The sequence below is a fragment of the Salmo salar genome, chromosome 04 (genome assembly GCF_965601325.2).
Source record: "Salmo salar chromosome 04, fSalSal1, whole genome shotgun sequence".
Classification (NCBI taxonomy): Eukaryota; Metazoa; Chordata; class Actinopteri; order Salmoniformes; family Salmonidae; genus Salmo; species Salmo salar.
The window spans coordinates 87,879,359-87,891,447 of record NC_138294.1 but is presented as its reverse complement, the minus strand read 5'-3'; the positions used below and the strand labels follow the sequence as shown (position 1 = coordinate 87,891,447).

The following is a 12,089-nucleotide window of genomic DNA, read 5'->3' as shown; positions in this document are numbered from 1 at the left end:
CTGGCCCACATCAAACCATACCAGTACTGGCCCACATCAAACCACACCATACCAGTACTGACCCACATCAAACCACACCACACCAGTACTGACCCACATCAAACCACACCAGCACTGACCCACATCAAACCACACCACACCAGCACTGGCCCACATCAAACCACACCAGTACTGGCCCACATCAAACCATACCAGTACTGGCCCACATCAAACCACAACAGTACTGACCCACATCAAACCATACCAGTACTGACCCACATCAAACCACACCAGTACTGACCCACATCAAACCACACCAGTACTGGCCCACATCAAACCACACCATACCAGTACTGGCCCACATCAAACCACACCACACCAGCACTGACCCACATCAAACCACACCACACCAGTACTGGCCCACATCAAACCACATCAGTACTGGCCCACATCAAACCACACCAGTAAAGGCCCACATCAAACCACACCAGTACTGGCCCACATCAAACCACACCAGTACTGGCCCACATCAAACCACACCAATACTGGCCCACATCAAACCACACCAGCACTGACCCACATCAAACCACACCAGCACTGACCCACATCAAAACACACCACACCAGTACTGGCCCACATCAAACCATACCAGCACTGGCCCACATCAAACCACACCACACCAGCACTGACCCACATCAAACCACACCAGTACTGGCCCACATCAAACCATACCAGTACTGGCCCACATCAAACCACACCAGTACTGACCCATATCAAACCACACCAGTACTGGCCCACATCAAACCACACCACACCAGTACCGGCCCACATCAAACCCCACCAGCACTGACCCACATCAAACCCCACCAGCAGTGGCCCACATCAAACCACACCACACCAGTACTGGCCCACATCAAACCCCACCAGCACTGACCCACATCAAACCACACCAGTACTGGCCCACATCAAACCACACCAGTACTGGCCCACATCAAACCACACCAGTACTGGCCCACATCAAACCACACCAGTACTGGCCCACATCAAACCACATCAGTACTGACCCACATCAAACCACACCAGTACTGGCCCACATCAAACCACACCAGTACTGACCCACATCAAACCACACCACACCAGCACTGGCCCACATCAAACCACACCAGTACTGGCCCACATCAAACCACACCAGTACTGGCCCACATCAAACCACACCACACCAGCACTGACCCACATCAAACCACACCAGTACTGACACACATCAAACCACACAACACCAGCACTGGCCCACATCAAACCACACCACACCAGCACTGGCCCACATCAAACCACACCAGTACTGGCCCACATCAAACCATACCAATACTGGCCCACATCAAACCACACCATACCAGTACTGACCCACATCAAACCACACCACACCAGTACTGACCCACATCAAACCACACCACACCAGTACTGACCCACATCAAACCACACCACACCAGCACTGGCCCACATCAAACCAAACCAGTACTGGCGCACATCAAACCATACCAGTACTGGCCCACATCAAACCACACCAGTACTGACCCACATCAAACCACACCAGTACTGACACACATCAAACCACACCACACCAGCACTGGCCCACATCAAACCAAACCAGTACTGGCCCACATCAAACCACACCAGTACTGGCCCACATCAAACCACACCAGTACTGACCCACATCAAACCATACCAGTACTGACCCACATCAAACCACACCAGTACTGGCCCACATCAAACCACACCAGTACTGGCCCACATCAAACCATACCAGTACTGGCCCACATCAAACCACACCACACCAGCACTGGCCCACATCAAACCACACCACACCAGTACTGGCCCACATCAAACCACACCAGTACTGGCCCACATCAAACCACACCACACCAGCACTGGCCCACATCAAACCACACCACACCAGTACTGGCCCACATCAAACCACACCAGTACTGGCCCACATCAAACCACACCAGTACTGACCCACATCAAACCACACCACACCAGTACTGACCCACATCAAACCACACCACACCAGCACTGGCCCACATCAAACCACACCATACCAGTACTGACCCATATCAAACCACACCACACCAGTACTGACCCACATCAAACCACACCACACCAGTACTGACCCACATCAAACCACACCACACCAGCACTGCCCCACATCAAACCACACCAATACTGGCCCACATCAAACCATACCAGTACTGACCCACATCAAACCATACCAGTACTGACCCACATCAAACCACACCACACCAGCACTGGCCCACATCAAACCACACCACACCAGTACTGGCCCACATCACACCACACAAGCACTGACCCACATCAAACCACACCAGTACTGGCCCACATCAAACCATACCAGTACTGGCCCACATCAAACCACACCAGTACTGACCCACATCAAACCACACCAGTACTGGCCCACATCAAACCACACCACACCAGTACCGGCCCACATCAAACCCCACCAGCACTGACCCACATCAAACCCCACCAGCAGTGGCCCACATCAAACCACACCACACCAGTACTAGCCCACATCAAACCCCACCAGCACTGACCCACATCAAACCACACCAGTACTGGCCCACATCAAACCACACCAGTACTGACCCACATCAAACCACACCAGTACTGGCCCACATCAAACCACACCAGTACTGGCCCACATCAAACCACACCAGTACTGGCCCACATCAAACCACACCACATCAGCACTGGCCCACATCAAACCACACCACACCAGCACTGGCCCACATCAAACCACACCAGTACTGGCCCACATCAAACCACACCAGTACTGGCCCACATCAAACCACACCATACCAGTACTGGCCCACATCAAACCACACCACACCAGCACTGATCCACATCAAACCACACCAGTACTGACCCACATCAAACCACACCACACCAGCACTGGCCCACATCAAACCACACCACACCAGCACTGGCCCACATCAAACCACACCAGTACTGGCCCACATCAAACCATACCAGTACTGGCCCACATCAAACCACACCACACCAGTACTGACCCACATCAAACCACACCACACCAGTACTGGCCCACATCAAACCACACCATACCAGTACTGACCCACATCAAACCACACCACACCAGCACTGGCCCACATCAAACCACACCAGTACTGGCCCACATCAAACCAACCAGTACTGACCCACATCAAACCACACCAGTACTGGCCCACATCAAACCACACCAGTACTGGCCCACATCAAAACAACCAGTACTGGCCCACATCACCACACCACACCAGTACTGGCCCACATCAAACCACACCACACCAGTACTGGCCCACATCACACCCACAAGCACTGACCCACATCAAACCACAACAGCACTGGCCCACATCAAACCACACCACACCAGTACTGACCCACATCAAACCACACCACACCAGCACTGGCCCACATCAAACCACACCAGTACTGGCCCACATCAAACCACACCAGTACTGGCCCACATCAAACCACATCAGTACTGACCCACATCAAACCACACCAGTACTGGCCCACATCAAACCACACCAGTACTGACCCACATCAAACAACACCACACCAGCACTGGCCCACATCAAACCACACCAGTACTGAACCACATCAAACCACACCAGTACTGGCCCACATCAAACCACACCATACCAGTACTGGCCCACATCAAACCACACCACACCAGCACTGATCCACATCAAACCACACCAGTACTGACCCACATCAAAACACACCACACCAGCACTGGCCCACATCAAACCACACCACACCAGCACTGGCCCACATCAAACCACACCAGTACTGGCCCACATCAAACCATACCAGTACTGGCCCACATCAAACCACACCATACCAGTACTGACCCACATCAGACCACACCACACCAGTACTGACCCACATCAAACCACACCACACCAGTACTGACCCTTATCAAACCACACCACACCAGCACTGGCCCACATCAAACCACACCAGTACTGGCCCACATCAAACCATACCAGTACTGGCCCACATCAAACCACACCAGTACTGACCCACATCAAACCACACCACACCAGCACTGGCCCACATCAAACCACACCAGTACTGGCCCACATCAAACCACACCAGTACTGGCCCACATCAAACCACACCATACCAGTACTGGCCCACATCAAACCACACCACACCAGCACTGATCCACATCAAACCACACCAGTACTGACCCACATCAAACCACACCACACCAGCACTGGCCCACATCAAACCACACCACACCAGCACTGGCCCACATCAAACCACACCAGTACTGGCCCACATCAAACCATACCAGTACTGGCCCACATCAAACCACACCATACCAGTACTGACCCACATCAAACCACACCACACCAGTACTGACCCACATCAAACCACACCACACCAGTACTGACCCACATCAAACCACACCACACCAGCACTGGCCCACATCAAACCACACTAGTACTGGCCCACATCAAACCATACCAGTACTGGCCCACATCAAACCACACCAGTACTGACCCACATCAAACCACACCAGTACTGGCCCACATAAAACCACACCAATACTGGCCCACATCAAACCACACCAGTACTGGCCCACATCAAACCACACCAGTACTGACCCACATCAAACCATACCAGTACTGACCCACATCAAACCACACCAGTACTGGCCCACATCAAACCACACCAGTACTGGCCCACATCAAACCATACCAGTACTGGCCCACATCAAACCACACCACACCAGCACTGGCCCACATCAAACCACACCACACCAGTACTGGCCCACATCAAACCACACCAGTACTGGCCCACATCAAACCACACCACACCAGCACTGGCCCACATCAAACCACACCACACCAGTACTGGCCCACATCAAACCACACCAGTACTGGCCCACATCAAACCACACCAGTACTGACCCACATCAAACCACACCACACCAGTACTGACCCACATCAAACCACACCACACCAGCACTGGCCCACATCAAACCACACCATACCAGTACTGACCCACATCAAACCACACCACACCAGCACTGCCCCACATCAAACCACACCAGTACTGGCCCACATCAAACCATACCAGTACTGACCCACATCAAACCACACCAGTACTGGCCCACATCAAACCACACCAGTACTGGCCCACATCAAAACATACCAGTACTGGCCCACATCAAACCACACCACACCAGCACTGGCCCACATCAAACCACACCACACCAGTACTGGCCCACATCACACCACACAAGCACTGACCCACATCAAACCACAACAGTACTGGCCCACATCAAACCATACCAGTACTGGCCCACATCAAACCACACCAGTACTGACCCACATCAAACCACACCAGTACTGGCCCACATCAAACCACACCAGTACTGACCCACATCAAACCACACCACACCAGCACTGGCCCACATCAAACCACACCAGTACTGGCCCACATCAAACCACACCAGTACTGACCCACATCAAACCACACCAGTACTGGCCCACATCAAACCACACCAGTACTGGCCCACATCAAACCACACCAGTACTGGCCCACATCAAACACACCAGTACTGGCCCACATCAAACCACACCAGTACTGGCCCACATCAAACCACCACCACACCAGCACTGGCCCACATCAAACCACACCACACCAGTACTGGCCCACATCAAACCACACCAGTACTGGCCCACATCAAACCACACCACACCAGCACTGGCCCACATCAAACCACACCACACCAGTACTGGCCCACATCAAACCACACCAGTACTGGCCCACATCAAACCACACCAGTACTGACCCACATCAAACCACACCACACCAGTACTGACCCACATCAAACCACACCACACCAGCACTGGCCCACATCAAACCACACCATACCAGTACTGACCCACATCAAACCACACCACACCAGTACTGACCCACATCAAACCACACCACACCAGTACTGACCCACATCAAACCACACCACACCAGCACTGCCCCACATCAAACCACACCAGTACTGGCCCACATCAAACCATACCAGTACTGACCCACATCAAACCACACCAGTACTGGCCCACATCAAACCACACCAGTACTGGCCCACATCAAAACATACCAGTACTGGCCCACATCAAACCACACCACACCAGCACAGGCCCACATCAAACCACACCACACCAGTACTGGCCCACATCACACCACACAAGCACTGACCCACATCAAACCACACCAGTACTGGCCCACATCAAACCATACCAGTACTGGCCCACATCAAACCACACCAGTACTGACCCACATCAAACCACACCAGTACTGGCCCACATCAAACCACACCACACCAGTACCGGCCCACATCAAATCCCACCAGCACTGACCCACATCAAACCCCACCAGCAGTGGCCCACATCAAACCACACCACACCAGTACTAGCCCACATCAAACCCCACCAGCACTGACCCACATCAAACCACACCAGTACTGGCCCACATCAAACCACACCAGTACTGACCCACATCAAACCACACCAGTACTGGCCCACATCAAACCACACCAGTACTGGCCCACATCAAACCACACCAGTACTGGCCCACATCAAACCACATCAGTACTGACCCACATCAAACTACACCAGTACTGGCCCACATCAAACCACACCAGTACTGACCCACATCAAACCACACCACACCAGCACTGGCCCACATCAAACCACACCAGTACTGGCCCACATCAAACCACACCAGTACTGCACCATACCAGTACTGGCCCACATCAAACCACACCACAGAAGCACTGACCCACATCAAACCACACCAGTACTGACCCACATCAAACCACACCACACCAGCACTGGCCCACATCAAACCACACGACACCAGCACTGGCCCACATCAAACCACACCAGTACTGGCCCACATCAAACCATACCAGTACTGGCCCACATCAAACCACACCATACCAGTACTGACCCACATCAAACCACACCACACCAGTACTATCCACATCAAACCACACCAGTACTGGCCCACATCAAACCACACCACACCAGCACTGACCCACATCAAACCACACCACACCAGCACTGGCCCACATCAAACCACACCAGTACTGGCCCACATCAAACCATACCAGTACTGGCCCACATCAAACCACACCACACCAGCACTGGCCCACATCAAACCACACCACACCAGTACTGGCCCACATCAAACCACACCAGTACTGGCCCACATCAAACCACACCACACCAGCACTGGCCCACATCAAACCACACCACACCAGTACTGGCCCACATCAAACCACACCAGTACTGGCCCACATCAAACCACACCAGTACTGACCCACATCAAACCACACCACACCAGTACTGACCCACATCAAACCACACCACACCAGCACTGGCCCACATCAAACCACACCATACCAGTACTGACCCACATCAAACCACACCACACCAGTACTGACCCACATCAAACCACACCACACCAGTACTGACCCACATCAAACCACACCACACCAGCACTGCCCCACATCAAACCACACCAGTACTGGCCCACATCAAACCATACCAGTACTGACCCACATCAAACCACACCAGTACTGGCCCACATCAAACCACACCAGTACTGGCCCACATCAAAACATACCAGTACTGGCCCACATCAAACCACACCACACCAGCACAGGCCCACATCAAACCACACCACACCAGTACTGGCCCACATCACACCACACAAGCACTGACCCACATCAAACCACACCAGTACTGGCCCACATCAAACCATACCAGTACTGGCCCACATCAAACCACACCAGTACTGACCCACATCAAACCACACCAGTACTGGCCCACATCAAACCACACCAGCACTGACCCACATCAAACCCCACCAGCAGTGGCCCACATCAAACCACACCACACCAGTACTGGCCCACATCAAACCACACCAGTACTGGCCCACATCAAACCACACCAGTACTGACCCACATCAAACCACACCAGTACTGGCCCACATCAAACCACACCAGTACTGGCCCACATCAAACCAACCAGTACTGGCCCACATCAAACCACACCAGTACTGGCCCACATCAAACCACACCACACCAGTACTGGCCCACATCAAACCACACCAGTACTGGCCCACATCAAACCACACCAGTACTGGCCCACATCGAACCACTCAAACCACACCAGTACTGGCCCACATCAAACCACACCAACCAGTACTGGCCCACATCAAACCACACCACACCAGTACTGGCCCACATCAAACCACACCACACCAGTACTGACCCACATCAAACCACACCACAAATCCCACCAGCACTGACCCACATCAAACCCCACCAGCAGTGGCCCACATCAAACCACACCACACCAGTACTAGCCCACATCAAACCCCACCAGCACTGACCCACATCAAACCACACCAGTACTGGCCCACATCAAACCACACCAGTACTGACCCACATCAAACCACACCAGTACTGGCCCACATCAAACCACACCAGTACTGGCCCACATCAAACCACACCAGTACTGGCCCACATCAAACCACATCAGTACTGACCCACATCAAACTACACCAGTACTGGCCCACATCAAACCACACCAGTACTGACCCACATCAAACCACACCACACCAGCACTGGCCCACATCAAACCACACCAGTACTGACCCACATCAAACCACACCACACCAGCACTGGCCCACATCAAACCACACCACACCAGCACTGGCCCACATCAAACCACACCAGTACTGGCCCACATCAAACCATACCAGTACTGGCCCACATCAAACCACACCATACCAGTAATGACCCACATCAAACCACACCACACCAGTACTGACCCACATCAAACCACACCACACCAGTACTGACCCACATCAAACCACACCACACCAGCACTGGCCCACATCAAACCACACCAGTACTGGCCCACATCAAACCATACCAGTACTGGCCCACATCAAACCACACCAGCACTGACCCACATCAAACCACACCAGTACTGGCCCACATCAAACCACACCAGTACTGACCCACATCAAACCACACCAGTACTGGCCCACATCAAACCACACCAGTACTGGCCCACATCAAACCACATCAGTACTGACCCACATCAAACCACACCAGTACTGGCCCACATCAAACCACACCAGTACTGACCCACATCAAACCACACCACACCAGCACTGGCCCACATCAAACCACACCAGTACTGGCCCACATCAAACCACACCAGTACTGGCCCACATCAAACCACACCACACCAGCACTGGCCCACATCAAACCAAACCAGTACTGACCCACATCAAACCACACCACACCAGTACTGACCCACATCAAACCACACCACACCAGCACTGGCCCACATCAAACCAAACCAGTACTGGCCCACATCAAACCATACCAGTACTGGCCCACATCAAACCACACCAGTACTGACCCACATCAAACCATACCAGTACTGACCCACATCAAACCACACCACACCAGCACTGGCCCACATCAAAACAAACCAGTACTGGCCCACATCAAACCACACCAGTACTGGCCCACATCAAACAAAACCAGTACTGACCCACATCAAACCATACCAGTACTGACCCACATCAAACCACACCAGTACTGGCCCACATCAAACCACACCAGTACTGGCCCACATCAAACCATACCAGTACTGGCCCACATCAAACCACACCACACCAGCACTGGCCCACATCAAACCACACCACACCAGTACTGGCCCACATCAAACCACACCAGTACTGGCCCACATCAAACCACACCACACCAGCACTGGCCCACATCAAACCACACCACACCAGTACTGGCCCACATCAAACCACACCAGTACTGGCCCACATCAAACCACACCAGTACTGACCCACATCAAACCACACCACACCAGTACTGACCCACATCAAACCACACCACACCAGCACTGGCCCACATCAAACCACACCATACCAGTACTGACCCACATCAAACCACACCACACCAGTACTGACCCACATCAAACCACACCACACCAGTACTGACCCACATCAAACCACACCACACCAGCACTGCCCCACATCAAACCACACCAGTACTGGCCCACATCAAACCATACCAGTACTGACCCACATCAAACCACACCAGTACTGGCCCACATCAAACCACACCAGTACTGGCCCACATCAAAACATACCAGTACTGGCCCACATCAAACCACACCACACCAGCACTGGCCCACATCAAACCACACCACACCAGTACTGGCCCACATCACACCACACAAGCACTGACCCACATCAAACCACACCAGTACTGGCCCACATCAACCCATACCAGTACTGACCCACATCAAACCACACCAGTACTGGCCCACATCAAACCACACCACACCAGTACCGGCCCACATCAAACCCCACCAGCACTGACCCACATCAAACCCCACCAGCAGTGGCCCACATCAAACCACACCACACCAGTACTGGCCCACATCAAACCACACCAGTACTGGCCCACATCAAACCACATCAGTACTGACCCACATCAAACCACACCAGTACTGGCCCACATCAAACCACACCAGTACTGGCCCACATCAAACCACATCAGTACTGACCCACATCAAACCACACAAGTACTGGCCCACATCAAACCACACCAGTACTGGCCCACATCAAACCACACCAGTACTGGCCCACATCAAACCACACCATACCAGTACTGGCCCACATCAAACCACACCACACCAGCACTGATCCACATCAAACCACACCAGTACTGACCCACATCAAACCACACCACACCAGCACTGGCCCACATCAAACCACACCACACCAGCACTGGCCCACATCAAACCACACCAGTACTGGCCCACATCAAACCATACCAGTACTGGCCCACATCAAACCACACCATACCAGTACTGACCCACATCAAACCACACCACACCAGTACTGACCCACATCAAACCACACCACACCAGTACTGACCCACATCAAACCACACCACACCAGTACTGGCCCACATCAAACCATACCAGTACTGGCCCACATCAAACCACACCAGTACTGACCCACATCAAACCACACCAATACTGGCCCACATCAAACCACACCAGCACTGACCCACATCAAACCACACCAGCACTGACCCACATCAAACCACACCACACCAGTACTGGCCCACATCAAACCATACCAGCACTGACCCACATCAAACCACACCACACCAGCACTGACCCACATCAAACCACACCAGTACTGGCCCACATCAAACCATACCAGTACTGGCCCACAACAAACCACACCAGTACTGACCCACATCAAACCACACCAGTACTGGCCCACATCAAACCACACCACACCAGTACCGGCCCACATCAAACCCCACCAGCACTGACCCACATCAAACCCCACTAGCAGTGGCCCACATCAAACCACACCACACCAGTACTGGCCCACATCAAAACCCACCAGCACTGACCCACATCAAACCACACCAGTACTGGCCCACATCAAACCACACCAGTACTGACCCACATCAAACCACACCAGTACTGGCCCACATCAAACCACACCAGTACTGGCCCACATCAAACCACACCAGTACTGGCCCACATCAAACCACATCAGTACTGACCCACATCAAACCACACCAGTACTGGCCCACATCAAACCACACCAGTACTGACCCACATAAAACCACACCACACCAGCACTGGCCCACATCAAACCACACCAGTACTGGCCCACATCAAACCACACCAGTACTGGCCCACATCAAACCACACCAGTACTGACCCACATCAAACCACACCAGTACTGGCCCACATCAAACCACACCAGTACTGGCCCACATCAAACCACATCAGTACTGACCCACATCAAACCACACCAGTACTGGCCCACATCAAACCACACCAGTACTGACCCACATCAAACCACACCACACCAGCACTGGCCCACATCAAACCACACCAGTACTGGCCCACATCAAACCACACCAGTACTGGCCCACATCAAACCACACC

The 12,089-nt window shown here is 53.1% G+C and overlaps 1 protein-coding gene across 2 annotated transcripts in view; it reads right to left on the bottom strand.

Moving 5' to 3' along the window:
• Positions 1 to 12,089, bottom strand: part of tspoap1 (TSPO associated protein 1) — a 209,868-nt gene that overhangs the window by 195,951 nt on the left and 1,828 nt on the right. The gene's annotated exons all lie outside the window — the stretch shown is intronic.